General features: G+C 47.4%; 1 long non-coding RNA gene across 1 annotated transcript; it reads right to left on the bottom strand.

Moving 5' to 3' along the window:
- Positions 1 to 9,829: 9,829 nt before the first annotated feature.
- LOC116453753 lies at positions 9,830 to 13,827 on the bottom strand. Its single transcript, XR_004243922.1, has 3 exons — positions 11,439 to 13,827; positions 11,133 to 11,342; positions 9,830 to 11,044 (listed from the first exon to the last, which is right to left on the bottom strand). It is a non-coding gene; the product is annotated as an uncharacterized LOC116453753 (long non-coding RNA).
- Between the last annotated feature and the right edge of the window lie 10,597 nt (positions 13,828 to 24,424).

Here is a 24,424-nt window from a genome sequence, read left to right as displayed (position 1 = left end):
GCCTTTGCACTCCTAATTTCATTATTTGATGTTGGTTGGTTTGTGATTTCCCTCCCCTTTTCCGTATTAGATTATGAATATGTAAACCCCCTGTTTGCTTATGCATAAGTTCTAGAAAGTTCTCCCCTACTCGACATTCCATTGGCCTCCTATTGTAAACCCCTCCTACATGTTACTCCCATTGGTTGCTCTGTTGCTGTTCCCACCCCCTTCACTTTTCTGCACTGGCTGTTCCCCTCAACTCCGCCCTATTTTCCCTGAGTATAAAACCTTGGACCCTCTCATATTCCTGGCTGTTTATCCCTGATCCTTTATCTGCAGTAAAGCTGTTCGTGGAACCCGTACAGAGAGTCCCTCCCTCTTCTCTGCCTCCGCCTGCACGCCCCAACAGCTTAGCCTGGGGCTGGCTCCCTCGGGTGAGGAGCTCGCTCTTTGACTGCAAAGTATCAGTGAGGGTGCAGCCAGACCTCCAGGCTTTTCCCTGGCTCAGCGTGCCCTCGCTCCAGGATGATCAGGAGAAGTCCCGGTGTCCCTTTCAGATGGATGGAGATACCTCATGGCTGGAGGTACTGCTGGGCTCTTTGCTGCAAGTAAAGTGCAGGGAGACACTGATGCACAGTAGGGAAAGAAGAAACCTCATTCATGGCTCTTCATCTCCTGCTAAGGCTCTCCTGATGGTCTGTGATCTCCCAGGGCCCCAGGAGGAGGAAAGGAGCAATGAAAGGATGAGCTTTCCCAGTGAGCCTGGAAATCTGCCAGATCCTGGCTTCCAGCAGCTCCTCAGGAGCGCTGCTCACTCCAGAGCACCCCACCAGCCCAGCCCTTCACCCATCACTGCTGGGCCACCGAGACACAGCGGGTGTAGGGTCAGGCTGGGGAATTCCTGCTCTACAGCCCCTGCTTTCAGCAGTGGGGTGACACTGACTCCTATGAAGGACAGCTTGGTGCAGGAATGCACCAAGATGCCTCCAAACCATCCTCCAGCCTTGCCTCTCTCCCCACCAGGGATGTTTGCCCTTCCCACATGGCCACCAGCCGTCACAAATATCCCCTTTGCCAGCGGCTGGGGCAAGGGGCCCCCGGAGGAGCCGGGACTTGCCGCTCCTCCCCCGTGAAGCGGCGTGGAGGTGCCACCTCCTCACTGGCACCGTGAAGCTGCCAGAGAACAGCACCAGCTCCAACACATCCCACAGGCTGGTGAGCACAGGTCCTGACACACTGCCAGGGCTGGCCCTTTGTCCTGAGCTGTCCCAGCCCAGCAGCCACAGGGACTGCGGGATCTGTGCCAGCAAAGGATCAACGCAGCATCCTCAACCTGTCCTGGCACTTCCAGAACTTGCTGGAGCTGGAGTTAACAAAATCTGGGTTCAGTTCCCAGCTCAGCTACACATTCTTTTTGTCCCTGTGGGCAAGTGACTGAGCCTTGCTGTGCTCTAGTTTGCCGTCTACAAACTGGAGTAAAGTTACAGCCTTTTTTTCTCACCACTATTTTGACTTGTCTACTTACATTACAGTCTTTTGGGAGAAGAGGCTGTACATGCATATCTACCAAATCTAATATAAGTGATCTAATCCTGGTAGATTTCTCTAGGTATTACTGTCACACAAATTCCAAGGGCTGTGTCTATATAGACAGCTTAACCTACTCTCAGGCGCCAGTAAGTGACTTATCTCAGCACTGTGCGCGTGCACCAAGGTCTCTGATTGTTTTACATTTGCATTTCAGAACCTGAGCTCCTGTTCCCTGGGATTTCCAAGCCCAGAGACCTGAACCAGGTGTCCCACCCAATGCCTGTGGGTGCAGGGCATTGCTATCATTTCACTCCAGAGCAAGATCTTCCCCTACCATTCCTCATCTCTAGAAAAATCAGTCTCAGCAAATTATATAAACGGTATTTATACAGGCAAGTTAGGTCAATCACCACCGATTTTATTCACTCTAGTAAATGAGCCAAAGAGGGTTACTTCTTTTCTGTGCTTTGATGGTTCTCTTTCAATCTGTGGGATATGATTTCCTCACTCTTATTTAATTAAGAGCAGGACTCAAACATTTAAAGTTACCTACCTCCTCTCCAAGAACAATACTGTCCCACCTGCACATCCACCCCAGGGTGAAGAGGGACCTGGGATCTTGGCAGCCGAGGGGCTTCCCTGGGGAACCAAGCTGCTCTGGCATGTTTTATAGATATTTCCTCTCTCCCCATTTCTCAGCAGTCAGTCAGGACATGCCATGACTCTGCTCAGGGCTCTGTGGTCCTTTCAGGCCTAGCTCAGAGCATCTTGCCCAGGGCAAACCTCACCAGGCCCCAGAAGACAAGAGCTGCTGCTGCCACGTGTCTGTGCAAGGCTGGACGCTTGCTCGCACAGGAGGGACGGGCTCGGAGCAGCTGCAGAGCAGACAGAAGTCACCTCCACATTCATACAAAGCTCTGTTGCCCATCCCCTCCATCCTGCTCTCTCCTTTGGGGTGGCTCAGCCTATTGTCTCTTTTAGTTTGAGGAGTGGAAAAAGAAAGAAGCGAAAGGCAGAGCAGCAGCCTGTGCAGTCACTGTGTCCATGGCTCCCGCACAGCTCCAGGGCCCCATTTGCTCCCAGGTAAAGAGGAAGCTTTGGGGACTATGGACACAGCTTGGATTTTATTTTAAAGGCTTTAATATTTGTAGCTGTATTGATTTATCTCAGCATGCCAGCGTACCACTGGTAACTAAGCAACACCAATCCTCTCTGTTCCGGGAAGCTCACGGGATTTTTGCCTATGAACAATATTACTTTGTGTATATGAAGCTAAATGGACCATAGGCACCATTTGTAAGTGGAGGATATTTGAGTTCCATACTTTTTTTATTTTTTCTTGCTTGTTATCTTTTTTGGCCTGGAATAGATTTGTCAGAACCACTCGTGGGTCTGAGACAAGTTGCACACTGAGCACACTCCCACCATGACCTTGTGCGCTATGCTTTGCACTGACAAATATTTCCAGCTAAGAAGCACAATTATCTCAGAACCACAGGATATTCTGAGTTGGACAGGACCCACAAGGATCATCAAATCCAACTCTTAGCTCAGCACATCTCCAGAACATCCCCAAGAATCCCACCATGTGCCTGAAGGCATTGTCCAAACACTTCTGGAACTCAGACAGGCTCGGTGCTGTGGCCATGACCCTGGGGAGGCTGCTCCTGTGCCCACCCACTGTCTACGTGTTATATACACAGTGTCCCCAGGGCAAACAGAAAACTTCAGGATAGCTCTCCTTTGTGCTTTCCCAACCTGGTTTAAGGCACCCAAAGAAATCAAGTCCAAAATCCAACAAATTATAAAATAACATGGAAAAGGTAACTACTCTGGGAACAGCATTGTCCATCAAGCCTGATGCTCAGAGCACCTTAGAATTAACAGATGCTTAATTTTAAATTCTCAAAAAACCCCCTTACACCAGAATAATACTTTAATTCCTCATTTAAAAAATATATGTATTAATGACACGTCAGCTGGCAGCATAGGAGAGAAGATGCCCTCCTGGAGATGCTGAGATGCAGGCACAGATAAGCCACTCTGATCTATCAGGCACTGCAGGCTCCCAATCTCAGCACTGGGCAGCAGCAGCAGCACAAACTGCCCCTTCCTGAGCCACTGCAGCTCAGGGCAGATCCCATGGCCACTGGAGCCATTGCTCAGCCTCTCCTGCAGCCACCCAGACACACAGCTAACAGGACAGGTTTAGGTGAGGCAGCTGCCCACCTGCTGCTGGTACCAAAATGAGCTCCACATCAGCAGCAGAGCGGTGATTAACTGATAATGCTTCTCAGCAGCGTGAGCTGGATTTGCACCAGCCATCTACCAGCAAAAGCCTCCAACTCCCAGCGAGACTCAATATTAAAAGACATCAGGAAGGAGTCTAGGCTGAGAGAAGAATGACCATGGATTAGGGAAAAGAGAGCACGAACCCATCAAGCATTTCAAAGGGAAACAAAATTTTCAGATGTCATATGGCTGCTTTTATCTGCAAATTGAGTTTTATCTGTGGGGGGAAGTATAAACCCTACAGAAACACTTAGCACAGTGGAAAAAAATAATGTTAAATTAAGCTTACAAAAATGTTTCTCTTTCTGAAAATCTTGGCTGGCGACAAATGGCTTGTGCCAAGTTATAAATCAAGTGTTGGGTTTCTTTAACACTCAGCATCCCCTGATTTATGATGCCATCACAAGCTCTCGATTGATTTCTGACTCAGTGATCCATCTTCCCCCATAGGTACCTGCCCATTATAACGCCTTTTTCTGAGCAGCAGCACATTTCACGTCCCAGAAGGGCTTTAGAAAGGAGAGGTTGAATGGAGACCTGCTGGCTGGCAGAGCACAGCCCTGAGGGGCTGAGGTGGCCACAGAGGGAGAGGAGGTGGTTGGTGTTGGCACTCAGGAGCAGCTCTACTCACTTGAGTACAGCATGTAGGGTCCAGGCTTGCTGGCCATTGAACCAGCATGGCCTTTAGGAGACAGAGGTGCTGCTGGGAACAGCAGGCATGAGCTTTCTGACTTGTTTGGGATGATAGAGCCACCCTGCTTCCCCAGGGCTTAGTTCCCAAGAGCAGCCATCCCTCACAGATGAAAACAAATTAAAGCTTACAAGCTGGAAGAGTCCAGCTCACCAAAACCTTTCACCTGACAGGAAAGCCCTTTCCTCTAAAAGCATCCCACTCCTCAGCAAAGCCTGTTCCCACCAGCTGAGCAATCCAAGGACAGCAAGGCTTACCCAAGGCTTAGAGGACCAATGATGTGACACATTCCCATGCAATGGCATGGCCAAGGTGCACCCTCCATCAGGGACAGGTGGGTAGAAGCTATGCAAGGACTTGCTCAGCAGCAAAAGTCACTAACCCCCTGCATATCCCAACCCGGAGAACACTCTCTAAGCCACTCTTGCCAACACAAGGCAGATTACCCAAGCACAGCTACTTAGACTGACCTGCCTCTAACCAAACCAAGTGGTTTTCTGAGAGCAGCAGGGAGGGCAGTGGGGAGCAGCTGGAGCACCCAACCTCAAATGCAGCACAGCTGGAGGCTCTTAAGGAAACCCAAGCACCTTGGAAATGAGAGACTATGGGGATGACAAGGGGGAAAAGTAACAAATATTGACCACTCAAAACCCTTTGAGGTTTTTAGACTTCAGTGTGTCAGAGCTGTGTCCCAGGCAATGCATCAGCCATTGGGGTGAGCACAGGGATCATGAATATGGGCTGGAAATCCCTGGAGTTCACTGACTATCAGAGCCTTGTCCATATCAGCCAGGTTATATACCTTTATCTAATGTAACCTCTCCTATAGAAACGTTTTCTTGGGGAGTCCAGAAGCTGGCTGTCCACTCAGATGGTGCCTTTTTAACTTCTGAGATAAATAAGACTTTTCTGTGTCACTGTATGTGATTATTTACAGTGGCAAGGGCCTGTGAATGGCACGTGCTGTCAGTTCAGTATGTAAATGATGCCAGCTCAGTTTGCTAGATCCCATCAATTATTTTCATACACTTTTCTTTGCCTTCAGCTATCAGAGGAACAGTCACCTTGATGTCTTGAAGCGGTTTTTTTCTCCCATTTCCTATGGGGTGTGTGACTCTACTTTGAGGCTTGGTGGGGAGGAGAACAGGGTTTTCAGAAGAAAGTGAGTTGAGAGAATGAAGTGAGTTGATGGCCTTTCGAACTCCCCCAAAGAGCCAGACAGAACAGCTGCCTCTCCATTAAAAACTGCTACAGTCCACAGCTTCTGCATAGGAGTTTCAAGGTTGGGGTGGCCTAAGGAGCCAGCCCTGGTCTCAAGGGAAGGGTAGAACGTGGTGCTCACATCAGCAGGGTGAGCAGGATCAGGCCCTCAGCATCACCCATGCGTATTTTTTCGAGGAGCCTTCGCTCATCCCGTTCTGAAAGCTGAGTGCTGCTGGCTTCCACCCCCTTGTGCCTTTTTTCTCAACTCTTTCTCTACATTCACTATTAGTCTTTAGATTAGATTGCTCACTTCCCACACTTATTGGGGTGTCTGTTTCCCATTCCCACACAGCAGTGCTGGATCAGCCCCCCTTTAGACCCTCAGCTGGCACAAACCAACTTTGTTGGACTGGCGTTGGCAGTTACTGACCTGACCCAGTGACCTGTTCCTTAGAGAGAATTTGCAGGGGCTCAACAACAGCCTTGCAGAGCTTTTGGAAGCAGACATGTCCCCTGTTACTTTGCCCCCTTTCTGTGAGCAAGCACATTTCCTTGGACACCCAACTCCAGCCACCCTGCAGTCGGGCAGGCAGCAGCACTCGAGCTCAAGGTGCTCATTCTCTCTTCTGATGCAGAGAGGGGAAAAAAAGAAAATAAACCCATAAATCACCAAGCTAGCAAATGAAAATAAATACACTTAAAAATATTTCCATGCTGCTTTTTATTATTATTATTTATAATGGTATTACAGAATTTTGTAAAATTAAAGTAAATGTCAAGCAGAATGTAATAATTTTCCTTGGGGTTTGGCACATTTGTGTGCCTGACAGTTTCACATTTTTCTTTATATCCGTGAAGACAGGAGCCTGACAGGGCTATATTTTGTTACCCACTTTGTTCAATTTTGTCATAAATTGGAGCGAACAAAACAGTGAAAATATAGACACCAAATTAATCAAAGAAATCACATTTTAAAGCACCTCAGACAAACGTATGAAATAATCATACTGTGCCAGGAAAGCACATGCAAACACCAACATTTCCCCCTTCCAAACACACACACTTTGCTCCAAGAAGGGCAGAGGCCTCACCCCAGGGCCATTAGTGTTAGCACCAGATGTTGCTCCTTGGCTGTCTCACCTTGGAGAGCCGTCAATTAATTTCTCTCCCATGAATTTCTTTCCCTGCACCTGAAATTTATCCAAATCTCAGCTACTGCATCCCATGGCTATGAGCTGCATTTTTTAACACGATGGTAGGTGCCTGACGTGCAGCGGCTAATTTGGTGTGCCAGCACGCACGGTTACATCGTCACCTTTCAACAGGTTGTGTTCAAATTCACACCTCCATCCTCCCACTGCTGCTGCCGCCAGCAGCTCTGCAATGCCTGACAGGGCGCTGTCACTGCCGGGCCACTCCAAACCCTCCCTTAGAACGGTGGCTGTCCCTGTTGTTTGAAGGGAGACATTTGCAGTTCGTAGGAAGAAGCACCATGCATAAAGAACTGCAATTTCCATGAGAATGACAAGGAGAAATGCGAAGTGAGTAGCAGGGCTATCCTCAGGCCAATCCTTTCTGCCTGAGTAAATTCGATTTGAATTCCTCTTGAAAGACCAGCTCTGCAGCACTTGGACTATATTGAAAAGGTCACTGGAGGCAATGTCAGACATACTTTCCAGCTGCACTACAAGTGCACTGATAGAGATTCATAACAATGTATTACTGCAGCTGGAGATCCAAAGTGACTCTCAGAGGAATCCTCCCCACTTACCTGGCAGCAGCAGACTATTCCATTACTCCCCTTTAATGCCTGGATGGAGGTGTTCCTGCCTTCTCTCCTGGCCCCCAAACGCTGAATTGGAAGCTCTTCTTGGAGTTTGTGAGACTTGGTGAGTATGGCTGGTGGCATCTTGCAAGCCCTACGTTCATTCCAGCCACTGAAGTGGCCACACTGGTATTCACTTGCCTTCCTCCTACCTCTGGGCTTCAGAGCACCGTTGGGATATAAATGAGAGTAGGAGCACAGCACAGCCATAGTGGTAGAATGTGTCTAACACCAACAGCATCCAAAACTCACCTCTGGCACAGGCAGAAGTCTCCTGATGTCCTGCTAGAATTAGGCTTAAAACCTGAAACAGAAAATGTTGTCCCTGCCCATGGCAGAGGGTTGGACCTAGATGATCTTTAAGCTCCCAACCAGCCCAAACCATTCTATGACTGTCTCCTTTTGTCTCGAATTCAGTATTTTGCCCTGTAGCCCTGTACTAGGAAAACCTGAGTTTCCCCCTTATCCCACTAACAAACATCCCCATGGTGCTGGGAGCAGGCAGTGGAGGCATTGCTGGGAGTCCCTGTGCTCACCCACCCCGAGGAGCGGGAGAGGGGCAGCATCACAGAGCAAAGGGAGGGCTGACCAGCAGGGACCTGGAAAGCTGCCACATTCCCCTGCAAATGTGGAAGTGGTTCAGTAGTAGATTAAAGGATTTTTTTTTCTCCCAGACTACATACACCCACCAATATATGGCAAATATTCATTTTAAGCTTATTTGTGTATGCGTTGCTAAATACCATAATGGTCTCCAGCTGTATGGCAGGAGGGCCCATTCACTGACATTTTACTGTTGGATTTATTTTTTTTTTCCTTATTGTATTATCAGTGTATTTCCTCTCATTTTGCTTTGTGCTTGTAGAATGCCTGACGTCTCCTATCACACCTGTTTTCTATTATTTGTCCTTTTATTTTAATTCCCCATCTATTGTGTGGATTCTGAAAATCATCTGATAAATCCCATTCTCTACTTTTAAAAAAGCCCCTGAGAAGGTTTTAATAAGTGAAATCTGTATTTTTCTACACCATGCTCAATGAAAGTGTCCGGTGAATAACCCCTGATTGTCAGGTGTTCCCATCCCCATCATCTAAGCAGGGGGGATAATTAGCAGACACATGAAGGTTTACAATTCTGCAAATATCTCAGAAAGACCATTTGGCTGCTTGATCAGTAGAAGGATATTTTTAAAACTGCCATTTGAGATTCAGCTGTATTGCTAATTAAATGAGAATTTCATAAAAATAATCTGAAAAAAGTCTCCGTTAATTGGAGAACGATAACGAACAGACTTGCTAAACAGAGGCATAAACGTCAAACAATCGAAGAGGAATAATAAAGTGCTGCGTTATCGTGCAATGCCAGGCAGCTTTCCTACTTTTATTTTAAGTTTTAACTTTTAGCAATTTTTTTTTTTTATTATGGTATTTGTGAATGGCATTCAAAAATGTGCTTTGCAATCATAATTTCCAACCCTTCGATTGGGTGTGAGCAATGCTTGGCAGCACTAATGGTGTCCTTGCTTCAAGTCTTCTTGCATTCTGTGAACAGCTTTTGTGTTCTGCAATGAATACGAGGGGGGAAACGCATTAATATTGTGTGGTTGTTATTCCTGCAGGGTAGTGGCATTATTGAATTAGTGATTCTTTGTAACAATAATGACTTCCAGTGCTGCATTGTACAGTAAAATACATGGAGTCAGGAAGCAACTGGGGAGCCCGTTGGAAGACTCCAACCCAGTTCTGTCGCTGCTGTTCAGCACTCAGCTGCCACGTGCTGCACCTGTGCAGGGAGCAGAGTGCCCCTCCCTTCCCCACACCACTGGATGAGGATGGAGCAGGTATTTATAGGGAGCAGGCAGTGCTGCTGGGGCTGTGATCCTTGGCAGCCCCACGCTGGCATGAATGTGCCATGCTAACTCCTGGCACAGGGTTGTGTAAGTTGGGATTGCTCGGAGAGAAGAGGAGAGAAGAGAGAAGAGAGAAGAGAGAAGAGAGAAGAGAGAAGAGAAGAGAAGGGTCCAGGGAGACCTTATAGTTGCTTTCAGTACTGAAAGGTGTCTGTGAGAAAGAGGGGGACAAACTTTTTAGCAGGGCCTGTTGTGGTAGGACAAGGGGTAATGGTTTGGGACTAACAGAGGATGGATTTGGATTAGATATTAGGAAGAAGGTTTTTATGCTGAGGGTGGGCAGGCCCTGGCACAGGTTGCCCAGAGAAGCTGTGGCTACCCCATCCCTGGGAGTGCCCAAGGCCAGGTTGGATGGGGCTTGGAGCAACCTGGTCTGGTGGAAGGTGTCCCTGAACCTTCAAGGCAGGGGGTGGAATGAGATGGTCTTTAAGGTCCCTTCCAACCCGAACCATTCCAGGGTTCCATCATCTTGCATTAACAAAAAGCTGGTGCCTTGCAGCCTCTACTCTGCCATGCCCCTGCCCCAGCCCTTGGCACTGTCTCACAGGCCCACAGCAGCTGACACAGAGCTGCATGGAAAAGTTTGCAGTAATACCTCCATTAATTTTATACCAGCAGAGAGTTCTGAAGCTGTGGCTGCCTCCCTCGACATAAAATTTGCCTTCAATTTGCCTCTGAGTGCCGCCTTCACACTCTCACAGCCCAAAGAGATTGACTGTGACACCGAGACTTCAGCCTTAGCATGAAGTGTCTCTTGGATATTCCACTTGTGTGAAAAAACCCAAACAAACCAGCTTTGTGAAAGCCCAGAGTAATGAGAATTGACTGCCCTCCATGAGAAATATCGATTAATTACTCTGCAGTGGAAAAAAAGACAACTGTGATGATACACATTTCCCAGCTACAGCACAAACAATTGCTTTTGAGGCATAGAGAGCCTGGGCTGAGGAACCTTGTAGAATTAAGTCATCTCCAGGAGGGAGACAGCAGCCAGGCTTACTGGAGTGCAGGAATATAGCTAGATTTTGGCCAAAGAGAGTTTCTTCTAACAGTGTTTGAAGCAAGGTCAAGTGTTTGAGTAAGCTGGTGTAGTGGCAGGTGTGCCTGCTCGTGGTAGGGGGGTGAACTAGATGGTCTTTAAGGTCCCTTCAAGCCTAAACCATTCTGGCATCCTGTGGTCGTCTCCTACACTTTTGGTTCAAGTTCAGTTTCAGCTTTTCTAGAAGAGTTTCTTATGGGAACATTTACTTAAGAATCTGCTTGGGTTCCTACCCCCTGAGGAGCCTTCTGGGGAACGCCCTCAAAGTTTCTGGTGCTGGTGGCAGAGCTCTGGCTATGCCATTCTGCTGCAGCCCTGTGCCACCTCCCTAATCTGCTTAGACACCACAACAGGGACACTGACCATGACAACCTGACCCACTCTAGAAATGGAAAAATCATTGCAAAATGGTATTTCTGGGAGTAGCAAAAAAAGAAAAGTCAATTTCACAGCGCTGGACTGCTATGTATCAACATGAGAATAGGAACCAAAAAGGCAAATGAAGAAATCAGCTGCACATCCTGCCCAGCTGTGGGCATGCTGTGCCTTTCCCAGTAAGCTGTGCACATGACCTGGAAAAGGAAAATATTAGAAAATATTAGAAAGTATCTTCTGCTGACCTGCTGGTCTCACTGGCTTCAGAGGTGGGACAGGACTTACAGTGGGTTCCTTTCCAGCTATGAAATCCTTGTCCTTTAATGGCATCCAGGTACATCCAGAGCCTACACTGTACTCAGTCCCTGCTGGGAGCACCCCAGGTTCAGCTCCTTTCTTAGACACAGCCCTTGGGTGACCTGAATCATGTCACTTCATCTGTCTCTGCAGCAATTCTCCTTTGGTTTCTTGGATGTAGTGCTTCTTCTGGGCATGCTAGGAAGAAAAACACATTATAGGTGGTAAAAATTCAGATAATTGGATAAAAGCAGAAGATAAATAAAAGTAAGATTCCCCCATGCATTCAGGCACCTGGTTCACTCCCTCCAGGGCTGTGTTGTGTAGGATTGTGCAGATGAGTTATTAGAGCAGCTGGTTCTCAGCTGCACTTTGGGTCTCCAGTGCCACAGGTAGTTGTTGCTCTCTGGAAAGTAGAAACACAAGGAATAGGCTAAATGTAATGTATGTATTTATACACTGCACACACACAAGGCAGGGAAGACAGCTGCATGACCACTAACTTGCAGAAGTTGTAAGTTCCTGTTGTTACCGTTCCAGCCCATCGCCACATGGCTGCTCCCTGGGAGCAAAGTGTGGGGGTGCTGCACACTTCCCTGCTGCCACCACGCTGGCAAGTCCCTGGCAAGTTCCAGTCCTGGGGCAGGGGGACAGGCAGCTGGACCTGCCACACGTGTCCACGTGGTCCAGGTGTGCCCAGGTTGAGAGAGGTACAGAAATGGAGGCTTTCCCTCCCACAGCTTCCCTGCTGCCACATTTGGAGCTAGATTTAAAAGCACGAGCCAACTGGTTCAGCTCTTCTCCAGTGCTACATACTATACTCTCTGAGGACCATGGGCCTTGGCCATCACCTGCTACAAGTAACCTGTGGGACAGACTATGGCTGGGACACAGCAAAGTGATTTAAGATGTGAATTTTTATGACATTTCTATACTTACAAAAGCTTTACTATAGACAGAATTAGATGTGAAGTGTTGGAAGAAGCACAAAATCATTGTCAGTGCCCTAACTCCCTGCTCCTCCATGAGTGAAAGGACTTCTGAAGCCTGGTTCTAGAAAATGCCACCATTGGGTTTCTCTGGTGCCTCAGGGAGAACTTGTAGGTGGCATTTGTCCAGTCCAGCCCAGCTCCGTGCACTGGGTTTTGGGGTTTTGGAGACCCCCCAGCTTTACCCCTGTGTGTGAATAATGTGGTGCTGACAAAAGCATCTTCATACCAGTATTGCTGTGCCTGTGTCACAGTCACGGTCTATTTACTGGAGTGATGTACTGGGATAAGTGCATGCATGTAGAACTCTGCTGGTAAAAGCAGGTCCTCTCTCCTCCCTTACAAAGATCTGTAATTGTATATACATTGCAAAATTGATCAGCTCTGAAGCATCTTCTCTTTACACTTAGAAAATATTTGAGCTGCTCACACTCAGGCAATGGACAGTCTGATTTGTAGATGGACAAAATGTAAGGTTCAGCCTGCAGACAACCAGTCCAAGAAGCACTGTGTCACAAAGACACTTTGTTGAATCCCAGTGGCACCTTGATTAGGTCAAGACAAGCTTTAACTCTGCCTTTCCTCCCCAGACCTGCTCACGATGGGGTTGGAGCATGGAGGGCAGTGCCATCACTTCTCCAGCACTTGCTGCAGGAGGGATGACCCTGTAAGCAGCAGTGAGTCCTGCATGCCTGAGCCCAAGGAGCTGTGACCCTGGGAAGCAAGTGGGCTCTATTTCCCACTTAGCCTTTGGCACATCGACCAAGTAATTCCAGTAAAAATAAGATCCTAACTGGTCTGTTTGAAAGGGCAGAGGTGGCCAAACCAGCTCATGTGAGCAAAGGTGCTAAACCAATTATCAAAGATTTTCTTAGCCCAGAGTAAGAACAGCAGGCTGGGATGGGTGGGAGGCTCATTTACAGTCCTGTATGCCCAATACTTTCCTTTTTCTCCTCTGCTGCACTCAGGCATTTCTGTAAGCAGTGCGTGACAATTCTGGGCACACACCACACCAGCAATTAATTGGATTTGTGGGCCTCAATTCCAGCACCCCTTGAAACGTTTCTAGGGGCTCATAAAAGATGGGGACTGAGCAAAGTAGTAAGAGGCAGGTACAGTGTGGAGAGGACCCTTTTGTTAATCCTGCTCTGCCTATCTTTCATTAGCACACCTCATTATGACATCCTATAGATTTGTGCTCCGGCTCCACTGGTGAGAGGCAAATGATGTTTTAATGAATGATGGTGCCTCGAGCTGATAAGGGACTGTCCCTCACTCCCACTGAACAGAGACTGTGCTCGGCACCATGTGTCCAACTGCACTTAATGTAATTGGATGAAACTTGTAATAGTTTGTTCACTCCAGGTGGGTATAAAAGTCACGGCAAAAAGTCCCAATGATAAAATATCAATTGCTGTCCCTTGCTCAAGGGTATAATTGTGCTTAGTGGTACTTGAGGACCAAAGAATCCAGGCTGGAAGATAATGGGAGGAGGCATGTACAGCCCAAGGCAGAGGCACCTTCAGCTCAAGGCTGCTGAGGCAGGGGCCAGAGCAGGCAGAATGTGCCCAGACACTGGCACTGCTTTTGGAAACTGTCTCCCCAAGCAGTATTTACTCATCCTATGCTCAGAGGATACTCAGAGTAGCCTCATGTGGCTCAGTCCTGGTGCACTCATCTTCCTCTGACTGTGAGGGTGGGCAGGCCCTGGTGCAGGGTGCCCAGAGAAGCTGTGGCTGTCCCTGGATCCCTGGCAGTGTCCAAAGCCAGGTTGGACGGGGCTTGGAGCAACCTGGGATAGTGGGAGGCTTCCCTGCCCATGGCAGGGGGTGGAGCAAGATGAGCTTTAAGGTCCTTTTCAACCCAGACCATTCCAGCAGTCTGTGATTCCTGCAGCTCTGGCACAGCACTGGTGTGGGAGCGGTGGCTGTGCCAGTGCCTGCTCCAGCTCTGTGCTGCTGCAGCCCCATCTGCCTCAGCCATGGTGTTTTATAACATTTTCCCAAAGCCATTACTTTTACACCCCGAATGATTACTTCATTTAGCACATACATCAGAACTAAAACACCCAATATTAGCTCATTTAAGTTCATGCTCATTGATGGATTAATCGTTTCTCTTTTCTGGAGCAAAGCCCAGTCCATTTCATCTGAGGACCGAGGAGAAATGTTCCCTTGTATCTTGAAGTCTGAGACATCTGCTGTGCTTTGTGGATCTGCTTGTCCACAACCCCCCCTCCCCCAAGATGCTTATATATATTAAAAAAAGAGAAATTGCTAAAGATATAGATCACACCCATTTTTTTCCCTGCTTTCAGAACAGGTGCAAAGGAAGCATATCAACAGTTCAGTCAGTATGAGCCTGTGTCTGTGTGTCCTTTGAGGTTTCAGATGTCACATCATGTTACAGTGGGTATTGCTGTCTTGTACTATCGTGTGTCACGGGCCACACAGGGAAATGAGGAGATTGGAACAGGTCCTTAATGGACAAACACAATGAGAGCAGATACCTGTGCTAGCTCCAGCCAGGCTGAGACCAGAGAATCCTGTGTGCTAAATATTATGGCCAAGATAAAAGCAATGGGTGGGTGATCAGACTGAAATGCTTGAGGCCTCCTGTTCCCCAGAATTAATAGAAGTGTTGGTCAGTCAGTGCAATGAGTAAATGATGTGAGGAAAGCCCCTCTCTGTCACCCTCATGGGCAGCAGACCTGTAGCAGGAGCCAAGGCTGGGTCTATGGCCCGTGCCAGGAGCCAGACTGAGAGGCATCACTCAGTCAGAACTACCTGGGCTCCAGTGACAGTTTCTCACCTCCAGGATCTCTCTTCTACAGAAGCTGTGCCTGATGAAGTCCATTTACTTCCAAAGCATGGGTAGCAGATGTTGTTTTTGGGATGATTTTCCCTCCTTTCTCACTAAAACATCAGCAGTTTGTGAATAGCTGATGAGGAAGGAGGGCAAAGAGAATTGGGTATGGGATTGGAGATGTTCCCAAGCTGTTAGAGTCACTTTGTTATTGAGCTCTCTCTATCTCCTTGTCCTGTGTTTAGTCAGAGACCGAGAGTGCCACTGTCTTTCAGTATTGTGAAAACACATGGAACAAGAAAACAGTGCTGAAACATTTCAGGCAGTCTCCCTTACCCTGTGCTCAACTATTAGTCTTATTGTCAGCAGGAGGAAAGAGGTACGTACCATTTGAAAGTATTTAGAACTCACTATGTGGTTTCAAAACACAGGATCCTGCAAGGAACTCCTCTCTTCGGTGTCACAGGCAATTAAGTTTTTAAGAGGTTTTCTGTAGCATTAGCAGACCATATAATATTCTCAAAAGTGCCTTTATAGCATCCTATAAGGACAAACTGCTTGCATCTTCCTTGGAAAATAAAAGGCTAAATTCCAGTACTGGAAGGTGACCAAGTTCCATTTCATGGATGACTCAAGGTGGCTGGGTGTGCACTGCTGCTGCTGCCCCTCCAGTAATTCTCTGTGGGGAACTGCTCCCCACACCCAAAGCTCATTACCAGGAACTGCTCCCCAAAACCAAAGCCCTCCACCAGGGAGGGAAGGCTCCGTCCTGCCTCTTTGCCCTGTGCATGGGAAGCATCCAGCGGCAGGGAGAGTGAAAACCAGAGTAAAAAGGGTAAAAAGAAGCAAGGAAAGCCCACCCTTGGGATTGGCCCTCAGGTGCTCCAGAAGTATATTTCTATTAGACACTGCCATCCTTTCAGGCTGTAATGTATTCCCTCATTATGGTAAACATCCACATGGCATTTGTTTCTGGAATGATATTGCACAAAGCCGTGTAGTAAAAATGCCTCTGATCTCACAAAGCACAAGGCTCAAGACAAATAAAATCTGTAAACAGTTCTGCACTCCAGGATGTTTTATGAGCTGGACCAGCGTTTACTCAGGGCTAATGCTGAAGAAGTTCATTTGATCTGCTGGAAAAGGCTCTGTTCCCTCAGGAGGCTTCATTCCTCAGGGGTATCGGCACGGTCACTACGATCCAGCTCTCGACTACCTTCTTCCCTTTGCTGCTGCAAGCTGGTGTCATTCATTGCACAGTTCCCTCTCCCAGCAATACTTCCCTGATATTTAGAAAGGTATATAAATGTCAGCAGGCCGGCGGCGGCCCGGAGGAGTCTGCAGGCAGCAGGCAGGTGTGGAGCTCACTGGCTTGGGTTACACTGAAACCTGAGTGCTGGGAAAGGGCCAAGCACTCCCCTCCCAGGGCTCCTGGGCTGCACTGCAGGCTGCTGCTCCTCAGGGAGCCTGACACCGGGCAGTGGCAGGAGAGGACAGTGAGCGATGGCATCTCTCACATAATCTCCAGCAGCGCCAGCCTGAGGTGTGCAGGGGGTGCACGAAGCCAAGGCTGTGCAGGAGAGAGGGCCAGATCCTTGTTTGAAGCCCCTGTATCACGGTGAAAACTGGAGCAGGGCCATATATGTGACGTGATGAGAACATTAAAAGGATCATAGAATCGTGGAATCATAGAATGGTTTGAGTTGGAAGGGATCTTAAAGTCCGTAAAAAATTAACTAGTTCCAACACCCTACCATGGACAGGGACACCTCCCACTAGCCCACAAGCCCTGTCCAACCTGGCCTTGACACTTCCAGGGATGAGGCATCCACATCTAACTGAGGCTCTGAGATGTTACAGACCAGGCTGAGGCCAAAAAGCCTTTTGCTCACTGCCTGAAGCACATGGATTTTTGTATTTTAAAATACAGCTGTCAGTTGGGGAACCTTCTAGAAACACAAGGGTAGAACCAGCATGGCACTAAAGTGACCCATCTGGGCTGACTGCCTGACAGCCATTCCCAGGGGCTGACCTGCTCTGTGCCCTAAAGGGTGCTGGCTAATCACCCCATGGAGGTGAGGGAGACGGAATATCTCACCACACCCCATAATGGAATCAGGAGACATCCCAGGGTGTGATGAAATCAAGAGATGCCCATTTGGAAGTGGGTGGCTCCAAACCAAATCAGGGCCAACTAACCAGCTTGCCTTGTCCAGGTGAGTTCTGATCATCTCCAAAACTGGAGATCCTACAGCCTCTCTGGCCTCTCATCTGGCACTTGACCATCCTCAGGGTGGACACTTTTGGCATCATATCTCATCAGAACTTCCCATGCTGCAATTTGTGCCTGTTGCCCCTTGACCTGTCACTGCATCTCCAAGCACAGTCTGACTCTGCCTTTTGCACACCCTCCTCTTAAGGTCATCAACAGCAGTAAGATGTCCCCTTTCCCTTCTTGAAACTCCAGTTTTTCTCATTCTTGTCCCAGTACATTGATGTCTTTTTGCAAAGGGAAACCCAAAACTGGCCACAAAACCTCCAGTGCTCAAGTACACATAGGAACAGCTCTGGGATTCACATCTGCAGCCCGTGAGCAGCTCCAGCTGTGCTGCACTAATTCATCACCCACTGGTGGGTGTCAGGAGCTCCTGCAAAAAAGCAGAACTCAAAGAACTTTCTCAGCTGGTTCCCCTTTGACAGATTTCAAGCGTTCACTCTTCTCTCATCTGGCCATTTGTAAGGGGTTCACACGTCCATGGCTGCTCCGTTAGAGCTTGTCTGCACTGCTGGAAAGCTTCATTAGTTCAGGACACCCAGTGCACGTCTCCTGTTCAGAGGGAAAAGCAGAGGGGAACACAAGCCATGTTAGTTACAGCATTAGGGAAACTCATTACAGCCAAGCTCACCTACAGACCTAGGAGGATTTTATCTTCCTGCTGTCTTTACCTCATACAAGTCTTTGAGAAAAAAAAAAGAAGTGATTTTTTTGCTAAAAGAAAGATCTCAGAATTTGTTTTGGGACAGACCAAAAAGCCCAAGGGTTTTGAAATATACCAGGAGGAAGAGGGAAGATGGCCCCAGGCAGCACGAACAGGATGAGATGCTATTAATGCACCAACTCCCCTGTCTGACAATGAACCCTTTCCTTAGGAAATTCCAGAAGGGTCCAAATCTGGCATGTGAGAGGAGAAAACTATTTTTAATAAGGCTGGTCCAGGTCTTTCTCAGGTTTACAGTCAGTTCCTTCTTGCAGCTTGTACCTAATGGGGATTATGTACATTACATGATCACATCAGATGCTGTGGTCCCATACCTTTAGAAATTTCATTCTTTTTTTTGAGCAGCAAACCAGAGATTGCGGAAAGACAGAAGGTATGACTGAAAATGGGGAAAAAATGGTGGGGGAGTAAATGGCCTTTTGCAGTCCTGACTGAAAAATGGAAAGTCCCCAAGTCAGCCATCCTTTTGGAAACCTTTGGCCTCAAAATACACTTTGTAACTGATGTGTTTTAATTCCAGGAAAAGCACACTGAGCTGAGGCTTAGACCTTGGGCAAATTCGCCTTTTGGCTCAAACAGCAAAGATCTTGAGCTGAAAATGCCTGCTGCTGACAGTCTGTGCCATGGCTGCGTCCCAAACACTGCTGGCATAGCTGTGGTGGAAAAAATAAAATACATTTCATTCCCCAATGGTCATGCTGTAATGGCATGAAATTAGAAACTCTAATCAATAGTGCTTTACACAGCATGACTCTCATGTCAAAAGAGCCCATGGTTTAAAAAAGAAGAGTCACAAATAAATACGAAAATCAAGGCTGTGAAGCGTCAGTAATGAAGTATAATTCTGTCAAGCAGTCCCAGCCACTGATTCTCTTCACAAAACCTTCACTCACCCAAGCCTTCGTTCTGCACACCTCCCTGCTCTTCCATCTCCACAGAATTTTCCTGTATTTATTTGCCCTTCGCACATGAAATGTCACTGATTCGAGCGTGAGTGATGAAACTGGGGAGGGCAGGGCTGTGCTGCAGCCCTCGCTCTGCCTCTGCTTGGTTCTCAGTACTTTCACCTCTCTGCTGCTTTGGCAAAGGCCCCAGCCTGTATCTGCTCACCTCGCTGGGGCACATGCTGAGACCAACCACACACCTTGCTTCTAAAATGCACCTCTTCTGTTCCTATAAAGTGTAAATAAAATGCAGGTTATTATTACTATAACAACAGCAGAAGTTAGAGTTATCCTATTTATATGAAAAATTATAGACAGCTCTCCTCAGACCCTTATTTTTTGTTTGTACAGGCGACACTGCTAGAAGAACCACCAGAGATAAAGTATTCAAAAATAATAAGCAGACTCCCAAAGGCATGAAGAGCTGACAGCTACAGGGCTCTCTGTCTGTCATACAAGTCTTTTGGGAGATTGTGGCATTTTGTTCAGGGACAGGGTTTGGGATTTTTCCAGCACTAGTTTTAAAGCTGCTCTCGCCATGCCCTGCTAACATTAGCACAGCTTGGCAGGTGGAGGAGTGCCCTGAAAATAGAGAATTCTTGGAGTGGAGATTTTGTTAATTAGCCCTTCTTCCTGCACACAGCCCTGGCTCTCCGAGCAGCTCCTGTGGCAGGGGGGCAGTGATTGACCAAAGGTTGGATGCCTTCAGGAGGAGAAAAGGTAAGAGCTGCCTGGCTTCCAGACATAAATGAAAGTCCTCCAGAAAGACCTGCTGAATCCAAAGTCAGTGGGGAAAAAAACCTTACATGGCCTCAAGAGAAAGTCTCAATCTTTGTGAGGAGTGTCTCTGGCAGTTTCTGTGTCCTTTCCCTAATTTTGCCACTGAACCACGGTACTTTGGTTAATTGAGTTACCTGCAGCCTCGTCTTTAGCACAGAAATGGATGTTTTTCCCTTGAGCCAGTATCAGTGAGGACAAAGAAGCAGAGGTTACACACTGAGTCCATGGCCCGAAGCCCAAATGGAACCAGTGAACACAAACCCCAGGTAACAACTCTGCACTCCAGACATGCCAAACTCCATCCCTGAGCAGAGGGGGTGGACTGGGTGACGTCCATGGTCTGTTCCAACCACACCCATTCTGTGGTTCTGCGAATTCCCAAAGAGAGAGGGGTGTTTTGGAAAGGGCATGTCTGCCTGTGCTTCGTGCTGCTGAGGCGAGCCCCCCAAACACTTCCTGGAGAAGGTGTCCGTGGCTCCCATCAGCAGGGCACCATGGGCTGGGCCCTGCAGAGCAGTTCCCACAACACTGCTTCAGCTCTCTCTCTCTCTCTGAACAGTTGCATTCACTTCACAGCAGTCACTTACATCATGCCACGTCTGAAAAGTAGGATGAAAGCCAAAAATTATGTCTTTCCCAAGCTCTCAATAAAACCAGTGACTTGTGCAATACATACAAAGCTTTAACTTGGGGAACTTCAAGTCACCAAGCATCTGTTAATCAGCAATGTGCCAGTCCCTGGGGATTGTGGGGATGTTAAAAGGTTATCCTGCTCTCCCACACATTGCACTGCTGAGCTCCATTACACAACCAAAGGATGATTTCACGTGTGGCAAAGAATTTTTGATTCTCCGGATATTATTTTAGATGTGGAAACTCAGCTGCTGAATGCTGCTTTTCAGGTTAAACAAAACTTACAGCCAACACTCATTCTCACACTATTAATGAAGATAATCTTGCCCCGCAATTGACTTTTTTCCAGAAATAGCAGGAGAGGGATTTTCAAATCCTTTCAGGTTTGCAAAACGTTATCTCACTCTATTCCTTTAATCTCCTGATGCTGAAAGATGGATCTTTTTCTCTTACGGCTGGATGTACTTCTACACTTCAGCAGCAAACCATGAAAGGGAATCAGGCTTATGGAAAGAAATAATAAAGAATTTGCAGTGTTAAAATTTACTTGGGCTTGTCTGGACTTCCTCAGCTTTGAATTCCAACATGATTGACCAGATTGAATGTTACACAAAACCAACTGACAAGCTCTGTGTACAAAGGACTGCTGGGCAGGGGAAGGGACTGTATTCTGCTCCAGGGCAGTGGTGGACAGGACAAGAAGTTGGAGAGCTTGAGCACAGCCAGGGAGAGAGGTAAGTTGGACTGGGGAAAAGATTCTTATATCAGCACCAGTACTGAGCACTGGGATACACTGCAGGGTCTCAAGTGCCAGAGTTTTAAGAACATCTTGAGGAAATATGACAGGGTTGAAGCTTATCCATCCTTGGAAGTGTTTGGCCAGGTTGGAGGGGGCTTGGAGCAACCTGAGATAGTGGAAGGTGTCCCTGCCTATAGAGCGGGGTTGAACTAGATGAGCATTAAGATCTCTTCCAACCCAACCCAAACCATTCTGTGATTCTGTGATGACACTGCCCTGGAGGAAGAAGGTAACCCGGAAAATCTCCCAAGGTCCCATTCACTTTCTGGTTTCTAGAAAAACCCACAGATAAACTGCACAGCTACAGTAAAAGGCAGAGCAGTGCATTCCCACAGCGATTCCTACTCCGGAATTGCAGGGAAGGCACAATTCATAGCCTGCTTTTTCATTTCCATGAATCTTAATTGTTCACATAATAATCGCAGAAGTATTTAATAATACAAAGCATACGGGCCAGATGTTCCACTGGTGTAAATCAACAGCACTCGGGAAGCTTCAGTGGTGCTGTGCTGGCGTAATCATTTGAAGCTCTAGTGCTGCATCTTTAAGGTGGCTCTCAGGATTTTAGTACCTTCTTACTGTTTCCACTAAAACCAAGTCACAGAGTTTATTGCCCACCTACAAATGGCCACCTCCCACCAAATGCTCAGAACTGAAGATCAAAAACCCAAAGTTCAAAATAGATTGACTTCAGGTCACTTTAAAAGCTCTGGTCCAGCCTCTGCTGGCCATCACTACGTTTTATCATGGCCACATACTCCTCCAGCTGACCTCACCCTGTCCCAGGCCGGCACAGACAGCACTCACTCGGCCAGAGGTCCATGAAGTGCCTTGTCTTAGTCTTAGTCTCAGCTGGTGTGTGAGCGCTGCTTTATTTGCTTCCCACTATAAAAAAAAGAAAAAGCTTTTAATTCACTTCCTCCTGGGAGTTTCTGTGATGCTCATTGATCCAGTCTACAAGTACTTTGCAAACACTAATGGATCCAGTGAAACTCTCCACTAATCTCCTCCTGAAACTTGGCACCAAACTGCTCATTTCTGATGGCTTCTCCTTTTACAGTTGTTTTGCTGTGCTACCTGTTTCAGAGCCACTCCAGGGCTCATTAATTGTCCATCCTTTGTCCCTTGAAAATTTTCCTTTTAATCTTTCCAGTCACATGTTGGATACTGATGTGAAACAGACTTCAATTTGCAGGTCTTTCACACCTGCAATGATACTGTTTGAACTGATCGTGGCATTACCAGTTGCACATGGATATCTGTAATTGAACTGAAAAGCTTTGCAAGATGCATTCATTGGACTTCTGATCTCATTTGTTAGAGAGCCTTAGGGAATGAGCAATTTCCACTCCTCAATTTATGACAACTGGTCATAGTTACTTAAACGGAATAAAATAAATCCTGCGGCATGTGTCCCTTCTGGAAAACAGGTTGACAATTGTGCCCAGAAGAGAATTAAATTGCCCAGTGACAGTGCTGTATTGAGAGAAAAATATATTGATAGAAGAAAGTAATGGTAAAGTGTTTTGTGGAGGTTCCCAGGTTAATATTCCTTCTGCTAACGTGACCCCCTGGTTGAGATTCTGGGAAATTTCAATAAATTGTGTGGAGACTATGCAAATAAGCCGGTCTGCTGTATTTGAAAATAAGCTATCCTTGTGTTAATTCTATCTGGGGCTAAGGGGTGACCTACTCCACTTCCATAACTAGGGCTGGATTTTCAGCTGTCAGGAACAGCTGGATTTTCAAAAGACCTTCAGACCAGCATGGTTGGGCTCTTTGGGCAGCCCTGTGCATGCAGGAGGAATTTCACTGACCACCCAACCATGAATCCTCAAAATGTCACTCCTAAATCAGTAGATCTTTCTTTTATTTCATGTAACAAGCAACTTAGGATTCTTTTTTTTTCCCCCTTGGGTTGAAATTGCAGTGTCTGGATATAAAAGCATCTGATTCTACACTCAGGCAGTTTTAAAGCTGAGGTTTGTGCTGAGGCCCACACATCCCCCTGTGCACCACAGGATCAACCTGGCACCCTGCCATAATACCCAGCATTGGAAAGGCTGAGGAACTTGGGAATTTGTTCCCATGTGCAATACTGCAGCAAGAACTCCATCTGGGGACCTCTGACTTTGTCGCCTCCACGTGCTGAGCTGCCCTTCAGTCAGGGTCCTGAGAGCAGTATGAACCCCAAACAGCCAAGGCTGTTTAACTACACCTGCAGAGCTTGGCCTGAAAGGAGGCCAGGTCCTTCTGCTTTCTAGCCCAGCCCTCTTTTCCACTGCCTTGTTCCTCTCATGTAAGCACCCCATTCCCATCCAAAGTGTGTGAAGTGACCTCCTGGAGGGCTGAGGAGCCTGTCCTCTGTGTCAGACAGCACTTGCCACAGCTATCAGTGTTCTGCTGTGTGAGGACACTAGTGTGGATTTATGAAATTATCTTAAATCCAAGCTGCACATTTCTTAATTATCAGTATTCTTTTCCTGTACAAGTAGAATTTGCATAATTTCCCAGCAGTAGAATAGAGCAACATCAAGACAATAAATAAAAAAATTCACCAATTCATCACAGAACTGCTCATCCAGTTGCCAGAATTGTTCCTTTTCCTTGCATAGCTAAAGCAGACACCAAGGAAGAGCAGATCCTTCATTTAGCTTCCAGAGAACCACATTGGCTCATGCTGGTTGAAGAGTTGGCCCTGCATTAGTCCACAAGTTCTTCATGGAGATAGTTTTGACAAAGAATGCCAACTGAGACAGTCATTCCAGAAATCTTTAAGCATTGGTGCTGTTACAGGCTATGCTCTTGGCACCAGTGAGCACTCACAGCAGTGCTGGGACCAGGGGACACAGGGGACACACACAGTGCTTTGCAGGCTGAGACCTTACAGAGCAAAGACTTTCACCATTTGTTTTTTAATAATACGGGAATGTGCAGCACGGGCAGCACATTCTTCAGATCCAGGCAAGCCAGAGGTGCAATCAGCAGTGTCCTAACAGCAGAAAAACAGGCAGTGGATTCACACAGATCCCACTGCCTTCCTGGGGGGTTTGATCCTCCAGCACACCTGGGGTGTGCAACTCATCCTGCTCTGCCAGGAGCTCCTGGGCCAGCCTCCACCTGCAGGTGCAGGTGGGCAGCCCGTGCCCTCCTCAGCCTCTCTGCACCTGCTGGGGACTATTGCAAATTGCAATTAGGAACCCAAAGCACTGAAGAGCTTTAATCCAACTTCATTTCCTTGCTGTCCACTAAATGGCAATGACATTAATGTGACTTTTATCACTTCAGATAGTCCAGCTGCCCACATGAAAACTAGAGATATATTTTGACC

Source organism: Corvus moneduloides, chromosome 20, assembly GCF_009650955.1.
Source record: "Corvus moneduloides isolate bCorMon1 chromosome 20, bCorMon1.pri, whole genome shotgun sequence".
Taxonomy (NCBI): Eukaryota; Metazoa; Chordata; class Aves; order Passeriformes; family Corvidae; genus Corvus; species Corvus moneduloides.
The sequence above is the reverse complement of the archived record's forward strand: the minus strand, read 5'-3'. Positions and strand labels throughout refer to the sequence as shown.